Source organism: Notamacropus eugenii, chromosome 3 (genome assembly GCF_028372415.1).
Source record: "Notamacropus eugenii isolate mMacEug1 chromosome 3, mMacEug1.pri_v2, whole genome shotgun sequence".
Classification (NCBI taxonomy): Eukaryota; Metazoa; Chordata; class Mammalia; order Diprotodontia; family Macropodidae; genus Notamacropus; species Notamacropus eugenii.
Window position 1 is genome coordinate 350,239,843 of NC_092874.1, and position 16,525 is coordinate 350,256,367.

Consider the following 16,525-nt stretch of genomic DNA (forward strand, 5'->3'; position numbering starts at 1 on the left):
GAGGCGGAAATACACGAGATAGCTCGGTCTCACTCCTCGATTCCCTGCTGTTTCCTGGGGGGCCTCATGGGAACTCTAAGATTTAGAAGTTCCCACCTTTACCTGCCCGAGACTGTCCACATGGAATTGAGCTTCCACCCCCAACAATTGACTATGGTGCATTTCACCAAAATAGAGCTACTCTTTTTATCTCTTTTAATTAAATCTATTTTAACCATCACTTTGTCTGAGATCATAATGGCTACTCCTGCCATTTCCACTCCAGTTGCAGCATAATAAAATCTACTCTGACCATTCATTTTAACTCTCTGCATATATGTTGTTCTTAAATATATTTCTTATAAATAGCCTATTGTTGGATTCTGATTTTTAATCCAATCTGCTATCAGCCTCTGTTTTGTGGGTGTATTCATCCTATTCACATTCAGAATTATAATTACCTGTTAATAATGTCTCTCCATTTCATTTTTACTCAATATATACTTCTCAGCCTCTCTTTTTACATTATTTCTACAACCTCATTCTCCCCTTACCCTCTTCTTGCTAATTTTACACACTCCTGTAAAAATTCCCTTCCTTATTTTCTCTCCTACCTTCCTAATCTTAATCTATATTCACTTCCATAAGTCCCTTCCCCACTCTCTCTCCCATTTTCTCATCTCTCTAGAAGTTCAAGACTTCTAAACATCTTCAAATATACACATTGTTTTGTCTTCATCCCTGATAAGAATAAGGTTCCAACTTCACCAGCCCTCAAAACCCACCTGCTTCTTCTGTATTAATTCTTGCTTTTATACCCTATTTTAAGGAGATGATTGTTTCTTTTTTACCCTTTCCTACTGAATTTTGTGTTCTATAAACACCCCTTCACACACAACTCAAGCCCAACCTTTTTTTAAAAACTACATTAATGCATTACTCATGGAACTGTAATCAGTCATTTTGGAAAGCAGTTTGGAATTATGCTAAAAAGTGGCTAAAATATTCATATGTTTGAACTGAGCTAATATTTGAAGGCAGTCATCAATAAAAGAGCCCATGTATACACAAATAATTTTATAGTGGTATTTCCTATGATAGTAGGTAGTTTGAAATAAAATAAATGTACATCTGTTAGAGGCATGGATAAATAAAGTATGGTACATGAATGGAATGAAATATTATTGCATTATAAGAAATGATGAATGAGATGAACCTAGAGAAGGAAAGATCTACATGAACTGATGCAGACTGAAATAAGCACAAACAACAAAGAAATATACGCAATTTGCAAAAAAAAAGAATGACAGCATAAAATGAATATTGTAAAATTATAAAGATTGCATATGACCTGAAAGAAGAGATATAAGAGCATATAACTACTCCAAAATCTGCAAATATTTTGCATGGCAAAGAATTCCTCCATTTTTTTGGTATATTGATTAGTTACATTGAATTTCTCACTTATTTTACTTTTAAGATTTGTCTTTAAAATATTTATTTATTGGATGGTTCTTTTGAAGGGGAAAACGGAAAGCTATTTGTGGAAATTGTAGTAATTTATAAAAATAAATTAATAATTTTTAAAGAAGAAAGAGAGGAAATGAAGTGGAGGTACCAACTGTAGATAGTCTTTCCAAGGACTTCATTCTTAGATAGTCATTTGTTTTGTGGAGGAATTTATGAAGTTATGTTTCTTTTAGAATATAGTAGACATGTGCATGTATTTAAGCAGTACTGAAGCAGTCAGTAGACAGAGATAGCAGATAATTGAGACAGGGGATGAGAGGTGACAGTCTTCTCAAGAATAAAGGACTGGCCATTATCACCACTCTGATTCAGTGTTGTGCTAGAATTGTACATCTTCTCTCCCTTTTATTTTCCTCCTCCCCTTATTATTTCTTTTCCCCTCATACTGGTCATAAGGAAAAATAATTTCTATACCAAAATGAATATATTATTCCCTCCTTGAGCCAAATCTAAAGTGCAAGCTTCAAAAAAATGCTCATCTCCCTCTCTTCTTTCACTGTATTGTAATATGGCTTTGTGCCTCCTCATGGGATGTATTTTACCCTTTTCTGCCTTCTCCTTTCCTCTTTTCACATTACAACCCCTTCTCATCACTTGATTAAGATTTTTGATTATAACATCAAAGTCAATTTATACCCACACCCTCTATGAATATCTTATCTAAATATCATAAAAAGATACAGTTCTCAAGAGTTAGAAGCAACATCTTCCCATGTAGGACTGTAAAGAGTTGGCCTTTATTGATTTTTTTTCTTTCCTCTTTACCTTTATATGCTTCTCTTGAATCTTGTATTTGAATATCAAATTTTCTATTGACCTCTGGTCTTTCCATTAGGAAGGTGTGGAAGTCCACTATTTCATTGAATGTCCATCTCCTCCCCTGAAAGATTATGCTCAATTTCACTGATAGTTGATCCTTGATTGTAATACACACTGCTTTGTCTTATGGAATATCATATTCCAGGCCCTCTGATTTTTTAATGTAGAAGCTGCAAAGTTCCACAATACTTAAATTGCTTCCTTCTGGTTATATATAGCATTTTCTCCATCACCTGATCAGTCTGGTGTTGGGCTACAATATTCCTTGGTGTTTTGAATTTGGGATCTCTTTCAGGAGGTGATCAGCGGATTCTTTTGATGACTATTTTACCCTCTGGTTCTAGGATCTCTGGGTAGTTGTCCTTGATGATGTCTTGAAAGATGGTGTCTGCACTGTTTTCCTCATAAAGGCTTTCAGGTAGACCAGAAGTTTTTAAATGAACTCTCGTATTTATTTTTCAGGTCAGTTGTTATTCCAATTAAGTATTTTATATTTTCATCTTCTTTTATTAAAAAAAAAACTGATGGATTCTTGATGTCTCCCCACCCTCACACACCCCCAGCAGCCACCCTTTCTCCTTCCCTGGCCTGGGGCAGCCCCTGCAGCCATTGCCACCATGATCCTGCTGGAGGTGAACAACAGTATCATCGGGAAGATGCTCGTGTTCAAGTTCGAGAACTATGCCAGAAGCAAACCAGAGGCAGTAGAAATAACATTTGCAGACTTTGATGGAGTCCTTTATCATATTTTAAATCCCAATGGGGACAAAACAAAAGTGATGGTCAGTATTTCCTTGAAGTTCTACAAGAAAATGCAAGCACATGGAGCTAATGAGTTGTTGAAGTGGATATATGGAAGTTTCTTGGTATATCCAGAAGCAGGATACAATGTCTCTTTGCTATATGACCTTGAGAACCTACCTGCATCAAAGGACACCACAGTGAATCAGGCTGGAAGGTTGAAACTAAACTGCTTTGCCTCCATCTTTGAGAAATACTTCAAATTCCAGGAAGAGGGAAAGGAAGGAGAGAACAGGGCAGTAATCCATTACAGAGATAATGAGACAATGTATGTTGAGTCTAAGAAGGATCGAGGCACCTTTGTCTTTAGCACAGTATTTAAGGATGATGACGATGAGGTGATTGAAAAGGTGTTGAAGCAGGAGTTCAAAGAAGGACACAGGCCCAACCACACAGCTCCACAGGTCCTCTTCAGCCACAGGGAGCCTCCTTTAGAAATAAAAGACACAGATACCTCTGTGGGTGACAATATTGGCTATCTCACTTTTGTACTGTTCCTCTGTCACACCAATGCAAATGCCAGAGACGAGACCATTAACTTCATTCACCCATTTCGGGATTACCTTGCATTATCACATCAAATGCTCTAAGGCCTATATTCACACAAGAATGAGGGCAAGAACATCTGATTCCCTCAAGGTACTGAATCATGTACACCCAGATGCAGAAAAAAAAAATGAAAACAGTCATGGCGAAGACATTTTCATCTCACTAAACTCATGGGAACAGAAGGAGTAGGAGGCTGAGAAGAGAAGGCTGGAGCTCTTGCTACCTGATAATCATAGTTTTTAATATTCCACCTATCCAGATTGCAAAGGAATTCTTCCATTTTGGTTCTATTTTGTACGGGTTTGGTAAATACTCTGCAGAATAGAGCTGTGCTTGAGAGGACTTCATGGTTCCCAAGAATTAAAAAAAAGAAACAAAACAATTCCATTTTGATCAATTTGATTCTTTTTCTTTATCTCTCCCTCACCACTACCCCCTCCCTCCTTTCTATCTCACCCTATTTCCAAGCTGTTTCTCTTTGCAGTATGTTACTGGTAATGAGTTGCAGGAAATACAATATTAACCTGTTTTCTCCTAAGTATTTGAGTTTAAAACTCCTGCATCTAAAAATATGGTTGGGAACATTAATAAAAAAAAAATCTTTCTACCTTAAAAAATACACGCTGAAGAAAATGACTCCCTAGAAAGCAGAATTAGCCAAATGGAGAAGGAGGCACAAAAGCTAACTGAAGAAAACAACTCATTAAAATTTTGAATTGGGCAAGTGGAAATTAATGACTTTGTGAGACAACAAGAATCTGTCAAACAAAACGAAAAGAATGAAAAAATTGAAGAAAATATAAAGTAACTCACTGGAAAAACAACTGACCTAGAAAATAGAGTCACGAGAGATAATTCAAGAATTATTGGTCTGCCTGAAAGCTATGATGAAAAAAAAAACAAAAGGAGCCTGAGCAACACCTTTTAAGAAATCATCAGGAAGGCGGAAGAGCCAAGATGGCAGAGTAGAAAGACAAACATATGATAGCTCCGAACCCACAGCCCATAAAATATCTGTAAAGAAGAACTCCCAACAAATTCTGGAGCAGCAGAAGCCACAGAATAATGGAGTGGACGAGATTTCTGTTCCAGAGAGACCTGAAAAACTGACATGAAATGTCCATCATACACTGGACCCAGAGAAGAGCCCAGCCCTGCCTTGGCCGCATGGCACCAAGAGGAGCAGATCCCAGCAGACTTCAGGGACAGAATCTCTGGCGGCCACGCAGATCCCTACACCCACAGGTGACAAGGGTCTGTGAGAGAGTCTTTTTGGGTGGCCAACAGGGGAGGGGGGTGTCCCCATAACTCAGGCCCCCTTGGGAGGCAGCAGCAGAGGTGGTAGCAGACCAGGGCTCCCAGAGCAGGCAGGAGCCCAGATCCATTGTTGAAGGTCTCCACATAAACCCTCTGAGGGAACTGAGCCCCATGAGGTGGCCCTGCCCCTACCTGAGCAGCTGAACTTAATCTCACACTGAATAGCAGCCCTGCCCCTGCCCAAAGCCCTGAGGCTGGGAAGCAGCATTTGAATCTCAGACCTCAAGCACTGGCTGGGAGGATCTGGAGACATGGTGGGGGTGGAAAGAAAACTCAGAAGGCAAGTCACTGGCTGGGAAAATGCCCAGAAAAGGGAAAAAAAATAAGACTATAGAAGGTTACTTTCTTGGTGAACAGATAATTCCTCCCTTCCTTTCTGATGAGGAAGAACAATGCTTACCATCAGGGAAAGACACAGAAGTCAAGGCTTTTGTATCCCACACATCCAAAATAAATATACCATGGGCTCAGGCCATGGAAGAGCTCAAAAAGGATTTTAAAATTCAAGTAAGAGAGGTGGAGGAAAAACTGGGAAGAGAAATGAGAGAGATGCAAGAAAGGCATGAAAAGCATGTCAATACCTTGCTAAAGGAGACCCAAAAAAATGCTGAAGAAAATAACACCTTGAAAAATAGGCTAACTCAATTGGCAAAAGAGGTTCAAAAAGCCAATGAGGAGAAGAATGCCTTAAAAAGCCGAATTAACATAATGGAAAAGGAGGTTCAAAAGCTCACTGAAGAAAATAGTTCTTTCAAAATTAGAATGGAGCAGATGGAGGCTAATGACATTATGAGAAACCAAGAAATCACAAAACAAAACCAAAAGAATGAAAAAATGGAAGACAATGTGAAATATCTCATTGGAAAAACAACTGACCTGGAAAACAGATCCAAGAGAGACAATTTAAAAATTATGGGACTGCCTGAAAGCCATGATGAGAAAAAGAGCCTAGACATCATCTTTCATGAAATACTCGAGAAAAACTGCCCTGAGATTCTAGAACCAGAGGGCAAAATAAGTATTCAAGGAATCCACCGATCACCACCTCAAAGAGATCCAAAAAGAGAAACTCCTAGGAACATTGTGGCCAAATTCCAGAGTTCCCAGGTCAAGGAGAAAATATTGCAAGCAGCTAGAAAGAAGCAATTCAAGTATTGTGGAAATACAATCAGGATAACACAAGATCTAGCAGCTTCTACATTAAGGGATTGAAGGGCGTGGAATATCATATTCCAGAAGTCAAAGGAACTAGGACTGAAACCAAGAATTACCTACACAGCAAAACTGAGTAAAATACTTCAGGGGAAAAAATGGTGTTTCAATGAAATTGGGGACTTTCAAGCACTCTTGATGAAAAGACCGGAGATGAAAAGAAAATTTGACTTTCAAACACAAGAATGAAGAAGAGTATGAAAAGGTAAACAGGAAAGAGAAGTCATAAGGGACTTACTGAAGTTGAACTGTTTACATTCCTACATGGAAAGAAATTATTTGCAACTCTTGAAACTTTTCAGTATCTGGGTAGTGGGTGGGATTACACACACACACAAGCACACACACAGCATAGAGTGAATTGAATAGGATGGGATCATATCTTAAAAAAATGAAATTAAGCAGTGAGAGAGAAATATATTGGGAGGAGAGAGGGAGAAATGGAATGGGGCAAATTATCTCTCATAAAAGAGGCAAGCAAAAGACTTTTTAGTGGAGGGAAAAAGAAGGGAGGTGAGAGAAAAACATGAAGTTTACTCTCATCACATTCGACTAAAGGAAGGAATAAAATGCACACTCATTTTGGTATGAAAACCTATCTTATAATACAAGAAAGTGGGGGATAAGGGGATAAGCAGGATGGGGGGGATGATGGAAGGGAGGGCAATGGGAGGAGGGAGCAATTTGAAGTCAGCACTCTTGGGGAGGGACAGGATCAAACGAGAGAATAGAAGCAATAGGGGCAGGATCGGATGGAGGGAAATATAGTTAGTCTTACACAACACGACTATTATGGAAGTCATTTGCAAAACTACACAGATTTGGCCTATATTGAATTGCTTGCCTTCCAAAGGGAAGGGGTTCGGAGGGAGGGAGGAAGAGAAGTTGAAACTCAAAGTTTTAGGAACAACTGTTGTGTACTGTTCTTGATACTAGGAAATAAGAAATACAGGCTATAGAAAGTTGTCTAGCCCTACAGGACAAAAGAGAAGATGGGGACAAGGGAAGCGAGGGATGATAGAAGAGAGGGCAGATTGGTGGTAGGGGCAATCAGAATGCTCGGTGTTTTGGGGTGGAGGGAGGGGACAAATGGGGAGAAAATTTGGAACCCAAAATTTTGTGATAATGAATATTAAAAGTTTAATAAATAAATTTTTAAAAAGAGTGCTTGGAAGAAAAGAAGCAAGAGATTTTAAAAGTCAAATAAAATTTACAGAAGAAAGTATTGAAAGGGAAATTAATAGCTTGCAAGAGAAAGTGAAAAATTTTACCCAAGAAAAAAGTTATCTAAAAATGAAAATAGACCAAAAAGACATTAAAAATTCCATAAGGAAACAAGAAATCCTACTTTTAAAAATCAAAAGATTGAGAGAAATTAAATTCGTAGATATGTATTAAAATAACTTTACTGAAAGAGTATTTAAGCAGATATAGTCTAAGTATTATAAAATTCCCTGAAAATAATGATTCCCCATTTAAAAATAAAACTAAATTTTAGAAGATTACAAAAAAAACTGCCCAGATCTGAATGTGCTCAAAACTTAGAAAAGTATACACACACACACACGCACACACACACACACACACACACACATATGTATATGTAGTAAATACCTACAAATCACTTCTTCAAAAATAGAAAGAAATACTCATAATGACAAAACATCCCAAAATGAAATCCCCAGAGAACATAATTTTTAAAATACAGTTACAGATTTAAGAAAAAGCATGGTAAGTAACTAGAAAGAAAAAAAAGGTTTAAGTATCAAGGAATTCAAGGAACATTCACATAAGACTTGGGAACTACTTCTATAAAGGAAAAAATGTTTTGAGATATGAAATTTCCAAAGGTATAATAAAAATATCTTTACTTGGAAAAGTATAATCTTACAAGAGGAAATCAATCTTAAGTTCAACAGAGCATTTTCCAAGCATTCCTAATGACAAGATTGGAGCTAAACAGAAACTTTTAAATGTTAAAAAATGCCAGCCAAAAGGATCCTGGAAAGGCATATGCATCTAGGCAAATGAAAAGAAGGAAATAAATATTTATTTAAAGTTTAATAGGTTTTTTTTTTTACATGTAGAGATTATTTGAAACATTTATTTTTGTAGGACTCTTGATTTCTGTTTCTTACCTTCCCTCCCCCTCTTTCCAGCAAGCAATTTGATAAAGGTTATACATATACAGTAACATTAAACATTTCCACATTAGTCATGTTGTGATAGAAGAATCAAAAACAAAGGAAAAATCCACAAGAAAGAAAAAAAGATGAAAATAGTATGCTTTGATATGTACTCAGATTCCATAGTTCTTTCTCTGGATATGTTTAGCATTTACATCATAAGTCTTTTGAACTGTCTTGAAACATTGTATGACTGAGAAAGGCTAAGTCTGTCATAGTAGATTATCACTCAATGTTGTTGTAACTGTGTCCAAAGTTCTCCTGGTTGTTCGCACTTCACCCAGCATCAGTTGATGTAAGTCTTTCCAGGTTTTTCTGAAATCTCTCTGCTCACCATTTCTCATAGCAAAACAATATTCTATTACATCCATATACGACAACTTCTTCTGTCATTCCCCAGTTAGTGGGCATCCCCTCAATTTCCAATTCTTTGCCACAACAAAAAGAGCTGCTATAAATATTTGTCTACATGTATATTCTTTTTTCTATTTTTATGATTTCTGGGATACAGAACTAGAAGTGGTATTACTGGATCAAAGCTTATGCATGGTTTGTTTCCCTTTTGGGCATAGTTATAAATTGTTCTCCAGAATGGTTGAATCAGTTCACAACTCTATCCACAATAAATTAGTGTTCCAATCAAGAAATAAACATTTATGAAGTGCCCATTATGTGCCAGATATTGTGCTAAGTACTTTACAAATATGTGATTTGATCATCATAACAACCTTTAAAGATAATTGCAGTTTTTATCCACATTTTATTTTTGATGAATGGAGGCAAAGCAAAATTACCTTTATTATAGCCACACAGCTAACAAGTATGTGAGACCAAATTGGAACTCAGGTTTTCCTTACTCTAAGTCTAGCACTCTATGCTGTATACAACACAGCTGGCATTGGGAGCATGTGGGAGGGGCCTTATACAGTGGTCATCTTTTCCAATAGGAGGATAAACTTAAACTGTTCCTTCAGAACCTCCTTGTCTTCAAGAATCAAAGAGGAAATAGGGGACAATTAGGAAAGGAATGATATTTTCATTATGTTTTGATGACCATGGGAAAGTGGGGGGAAAGGCAAGAAAGGCATAACCTAAACCAGACACGCAGAAAAAGGAGATGTGGCTTGCTAATTCTTATAATTGGATGGATGAGGAAATATACTGTAAATGAAAAACCAACATGGTAAAAAAAAGTCAGGATGTTGCCTGAGCTCTCCCTAGTTTCCTTCAAAACAACCATAAATCAAACTTCTAAACAAATTGTGGAAGAACAGAACCCACAAAAAGATGGAGTGAAATAATTTTCCAGCCCAAGATGACATAGAAGGACTAAAAGAAAGATCTGTCTCACTTATGTAAAAGGGGGGTCCAGTCCAACTTTGTCAGCATATAGAAAAGCTACTGGGAGGCTCTTAGTCACAACATAGATCAGCAACTGAGGCCCTTCAGTCCTGCATCAGCAGATCAGCAGCACAACAGGCCACATGTATGGCCTCCAGTCACAGTGCAGAAGCAAATTGCCAGTCCACAAACCCATAACATTACAGGTGTGACTAGGCCAGCAGTGTCGTGGGCAAGTCACCAGTCCCTGAGGTCCTGGTGCAGAAAGTCAGTGACCATGCCCCTGGTTCCCAGTGGAAGAAGCTTCGGACAGTGCCCACTTGTACCCCAAAAGCAAAGCTAAACTTTAGAAGTCAGTAAATAGACTAGAAAATGAGCAAAAAGCAAAACAGAGCCCTCACCTTGAGAAAGCACTATGGCAACAGGGAAGATCAAAACACAAACTCAGAAGAGCAGAACAATGTGAAAACATGTACCTTTGAAGTTTCAAAGAATTTCAAAGAAATTCAATGAATTATTCTCAAGCCCAAAAAGTCATCTTAGAAGAACTCAAAAAGGATTTTAAAAATCAAATAAGAGAAGTAGAAAAAGTTGAGGAAAAGAAAAAAGAGGGAATCAAAGGAATCATGAAAAAAGAGTCACCAACTTGGAAAAAGTAAATTACTCCTTATAAATTACAGTTGGCCAAATCTAAAAGGAGGTTTTAAAAAATTCACTAAACAAAATAACTACTTAAGAAGTAGAAGTGGCCAAATTGAAAATTATGTTAAAAAATAAGCTCAATGAACAAAATAATCTCTTAAAAATTAGAATTGAATAAATGGAAACTAATCACTATGAGACATCGAGAATCAGTCAAGCAAAATTAAAAGAATGAAAAAAACACAAAAAAATGTAAAATATCTCATTGGAAAAACAATTGAATAATAGATCAAGAAGAAAGAATTTAGGAATTATTGTACTACCTGAAATAAAAAAAAAAAAAACATCTTGGACAACACATTTCAAGAAATTATTAATGAAAATTTTCCACATGTCCTAGAACCAAATAGTAAAATAGTATTTGAAAAAATGCACTTATCAACTCCTGAAAGAGATCCCAAACTGAAAATTCCTAGGAAAATAGTAATTAATTTCCAGAACTCTCAGGTCAATGAAAATTTACTGGTAGGAGCGAGAAAGAAAAAAAAAATCATGTATCAAGAAACCTCAGTCAGGATTAAACAGGCTATACTGACTTCTCTATTAAAAGAATGAAGCACTTGAAATATGATATTCTGCAAGGAAAAAGAACTTGAATTAAAGCAAAGAATCAACTAATCAGAAAGAAGGGGGAAAGATGGTCATTCAATGAAACATAGGATTTTGAATCATTCCTGATGAAAAGATGAAAGCTGAACAGAAAATTCAATTTTAAAATGCAAGAATAAAAAGAAGCATAAAAAGATAAACAGGAAAGAACAAAAAAGCATGTTATTTAGTACGATTAAACTGGGAAGATGATATTTGTAACTCTTCAGAACTGTATTTCTGTTTGGACAGTTAGAAAGAGTTTATATAGACAGAGAGAGTGCATACTTTGCTGTGATGATATAAAAAATAATTAAGGGATGAATGAAAGGATTGAATTGGGAGAAGGAAGGGCCAAAAAGGATGGTGTATGTTATACACAAAGAGGCTTGAAAGACCTATTACAGTAGAGGGCAAGAAAGGAGAGGTTGAACATTACTTGAACTTTCATTGGTTTGGGCTCAAAGAGGAAACAACACACAGTTGAGTATATATCCTCCATATCACCCTATGGAAGTAACAGAGAGAGGAGAAAAGAAAATGGGTGATTGGAAAAGGGAGTATAGATTGAAGGAGAAAGTGGTTAGAAGCTAAATATTGGTGAGGAAGGACAGTATGAAGGGAGGGGAGAAAAAGAGAGAGAGAGAGAGGGAGAGAGAGGGAGGGAGAGAAAGAAAGAGAGAGAGAGAGAGAGAGAGAGAGAGAGAGAGAGAGAGAGAGAGAGAGAGAGAGAGAGAGAGAGAGAGAGAGGGAATTATAAACAGAGGAAAAATAGGATGGAGTGAAATATTCAGTAAGTAAAACTGGAAATATAAAAGGGATAAACTCTCCTATAAAGCAGCAGCAGATAGAAGATTGCATAAAAAGCCAGAATCCTACAGTATGCTATTGAAAAGAAACATGTTTAACCAGAAAGATACATACATAGCAAAGATAAAAGACTGGAAGAGAATTAATTATGCTTCAGCCAAAGTAAAAAGAAAACAAAACATCAACAACAATCAAGATCTGAGACAAAACAAATAAAACAGATCTAATAACAAGACACAAGGAAGGAAGTTACATCACACTAAAAAAGTACAGAAAATGAAGCAAAATCAATACAAAACAAGGATGCAACAAATGGTATGGCATTCAAATAACTGCAAGAGAAGTTAAATTAGTAGCAGGAGGAAAGAGATAGCAAAACTATGTTAGGGTGGACCTCAAATTTTCCATCTCAGAACCAGACAAATCTAACAACAAAATAAACAAGGAAGAAGTGAAAGACTGAATAGAAGTTTAGAAAACTTTGGTACAATAGACCTCTGTAGAAAATTGAATGGGTATAGAAAGGAATATACACTGGTATATGACACTTGCAAACCAAAAAATAACGATGTATTAGGGCATAAAAATCTCACAAATAAATGCAGAAAGATAAATACTAAATGTATCCGTTTCAAATCCTGATGCAAGAAAAACTGCATTTAATAAAAACCCGTTGAAAAACAGATTGAAAATTAATTGTCAATTAAATAATATAATCTTAAGAATGAATGGGTCAGATGGTAAATCATAAAACAATCAATAACTTCATCCAAGAGAATAGAAACAATGAGAAAACATGCCAAAATTTAAGAGATGCAGCCAAAGCAGTACTTGAAGGCCATTTTATGTATCTAAATACTTACATGAATAAAAGAGAAAGAGGAGATAAACAAATTTGATATGAAATTAAAAGAAAAACTAGAAAAAGAGTAAATCAAAAATCTCCAGTGATGACCACTGAAATCCTGAAAACCAAAGGAGAGATTCGTGAAATTAAAAGTAAAAAACTGTTCAATGAATAAATAAAAATAAGACCTTATTATCAAGAAAAGACAATAACATAGATAAGCCTTTGGGGGATTTCATAAAAGAGAAAAAAAAGAAAACCAAATTACCAATATAAAAACTGAAAAGGGGAAATTCACCACCAAAGAGGAAATTTATAATTGGAGGCCAATATATCTGACAATCTAAACAAAATGGATGAATATTTATAAAAAAAAATAAATTGCCAAAATTAACTGAATATTGAAATAACCCTATTTTAGACAAAAAAATGTTGAATAAAACTTCAATGAACTCCCTAAGGAAAAAAGTAACCCAGCCTAGATGGATTTAGAAACGAATTCTTCCAATTTGTAAAGAAGAAATATTTCTAATACTGTATAAATTATTTGAGAAAATAGGTGAAAAAGTAGTCCTACCAAATTAATTTATGACACAAATGTGCTGATACCTAAACCAGGAAGAGCCAAAATAGAGAAAGAAAATCATAGACCAATTTTACTAATGAATATTGATGTAAACATTTTAAATAAAATGTTAGCAAGGAGGTTGCAGTAATTTATCAAGAGGATGAAGTATTATAAACGGGGGGACGGATTTATTACAGGAATGCAGGGCTAGTTCAATATTAAGAAAACTATCAGCATAAAGACCATGTCAATAACAGAATCAATGGATATCATGATTTTTGCAATAGATACAGTAAAAGCTTTTGACAAAATACAACTTCTTAATAAAAACCGTAGAGATCATAAGAATAAATAGACCATTCCTTAAAATGACAAGTAGAATGTATCAAAAACCATCAGTAAACATTATCATTAATGAGGATAAATGAGAAACCCTCCCAAGGAGTCAGGCTGAAAAAAAGGAGGCCTATTGTCAACACAGTTGTTCAATTTTGTACTAGAAATATAGCTTTAACAATAAGAGAACAAAAGGAAATTTAAGGAAATAGAATATGCAATGAAGAAATAAAACTCATTCTTTGCTGATGATATGATGGTATACTTAGATAATTCTAGAAAATCAACTAAAAATCTACATGAAATAAGGAACATCTTTAACAAAGTTGTTGAATATAAAATAAATCCACATACATTATTGGCATTTATATAAGTTACTAACAAAGCCCAGCAGTGAGAAAGAAAAATAGTATTTAAAAGAACTGCAGAAAATATAAAATGCTTGGCAGTGAATCTGCCAAGAAAAAGTCAGAAACTATATGAAAACAATAACAAATACTTTTTCACACACAAAAGTCATATCTAAGCTAAAGTAATAAAAATGACAGTTCTATCTAAGTTAACTTACTTATTCAGTGCCGTACCAATTAAACTACCCCAAACTACTTGATAGGTCTAGAAAAAATAACAACAAAATTCATCTGAAAGAACAAAACTTCAAGAATATCAAAGGAATTGATGAAAATGCAAAGAAAGGTGGACTAGCAGTATCAGATGTAATAATATATTATGAAGTGGCAATAATCAAAACTATTTAGTAATGGCTAAAAAATAGAATGGTGGATCAGTGGAATAGTTTAGGTACAAAAGACACAGTAGTAAATGACTATAGTATTTACTGTCTGATAAACCCAAAGACCTAACTTCTGAAATAAAAACTCACTTTGACAAAGGCTATTGGGAAAAATGGAAAATAATGTGGCAGAAATTAGGCATAGACCAATATCTTACACTCTATACCAAGATTAAGTCAAAATGGGTACATCATTTAGACATAAAACCTGATACTATAAGTAAACTGAGAGATCAAGGAATAGTTTACCTTTAGATATATGTAGCAGGGAAGAATTTATGATCAAACAAGAGATAGAGAACATTATGAAAGGCAAAATGATTTTGCACTAACAAAACCAATACAATTAAGATTTGAAGGAAAATAAAAACCTGACAAACAATTTTTACAGCCAGTATTTCTGATAAAAAACTCATTTCTCAAATATATAGAAAACTGAATCAAATTTGTAAGAATACAAGTCACTTCTCAACTGATAATTACTTAGAAGATATGAACAGGAAGTTTTCAGATGAAGAAATTAAAACTATGCATAGTAATATGAAAATTAACTCAATATTGATTAGAGCAATGCAAATTAAAACAACTCTGAGATATCAACTCACATCTGTCGATTGACTAATATGTTAGAAAATATTAAATGACATGTATTGAAGATGATGTGGAAATTTTGAACCCTGATTCATTGTTAGTGGAGAGCAATTTGGAACTCTGCCCAAAGGACAATCAGTTACATGTCCCCTTTGATCAAGTAATGCTAGCATAGACATTATGAAAAAAGGAAATATTTATAGCAGGTTTTTTTTTTTTTTGTGGTGGCAAAGAATTAGGAATTGTGGTGTTGCCCATCAATTGAGGAGTGGTTAAATAAGTTGTGATATACGAATGTAATGGAACACTCTTGTGCTATAAGAAATGATTAGCAGGCAGATTTCACAAAAAAACTGGAAAGACTTGTATGAATTGATACTGAGTGAATTGAGAAGAAACAGGTGATTATTGTACACAGTAACTGCAACATTAAGTGGTGCTCAACTATGATTGATATAGCTCTTCACAGCAATACAATGATCCAAGACAATTCAAAAAGTTTCGTGATGGAAAATGTTATCCATCTCCAGAGAGAGAACTGATGGAGCCTGAATGCAGATCAAAGCACAATATTTTCAACTTGTTTTCCTCTTTCTTCTTTCATAACATGGAAATATATTTTACATTATTGTACATGTATGACCTATATATCAGATTGTTTGTCATATTGGGTAAGGGGGGAGGAAGGGGAAATTAAGAATATGGAACACAAAACTTTTTTTAAAATATCTCTTTACGTGTAATTAAAAATAGAACACTCTTTCAAAATTTTAAAAGATTAAAAAAGACTAAAACGTGATCTTATCTGAACTTAACAGAGAAAGGTTGCATACATATTCTTACAAACACACATACAAGCAAAGGCTAGTGTAGAAATATTTAAATTCAACAGAAAAAGAGGTGAGCACTGGAAGAGTGAAAATGAGGCATGGAGGCTATGATTGGAAAGAGATTAGAAGGTTAATAAAAAAGAGAATTTGTATTGGAATAACGATAATAGAGTAATAGTGGAATGAAATCATGAATCACAGTCTTCTTTCAATTTTGTTTTCTTCCTTTTAGCCAAATGGCTGGGAATAAAAGAGAAAGATTACAACAGAGAGAAAGACAGTTAACAATCATAAATATTAATGGAATAGACTCACCTTTAAAAACGAGAGAGGAGAATAGAATGGATTAGAAAGCACAATCAAATGGTTCAGACTTGAAACATAAAAATGTACTCAAAATTAGCAGCTAATTTGGGTTGGACTGGTTCTAAAGCACTGCAGCAAAACTTAAAATCAGAAAGAATTGCAATCATGGTCTCAAACAATGAAACAAAAATAGCCAGACATATTTAAAAGAGATAAACAGGAAAACTCCTCTATGCTCAAAAGACATCAAAGACAATGAAAAAATATATAGATGCCAAATAATACACTTGAAACAAATGAAATAATATCTTTGTATCTAAAGGAAAACTAATAAATTATAAAGAAAAAGTGGTAGCAAACCCATAATAGCTGGGTAATGTGATGCAATCTTCGTAGGTCTAGAAAAGTGTCTCTCAGTAT

General features: G+C 35.0%; 1 pseudogene; it reads left to right on the top strand.

Moving 5' to 3' along the window:
* Positions 1 to 2,945: 2,945 nt before the first annotated feature.
* Positions 2,946 to 3,844, top strand: LOC140532172 (actin-related protein 2/3 complex subunit 2 pseudogene; annotated as a pseudogene).
* Positions 3,845 to 16,525: the final 12,681 nt, after the last annotated feature.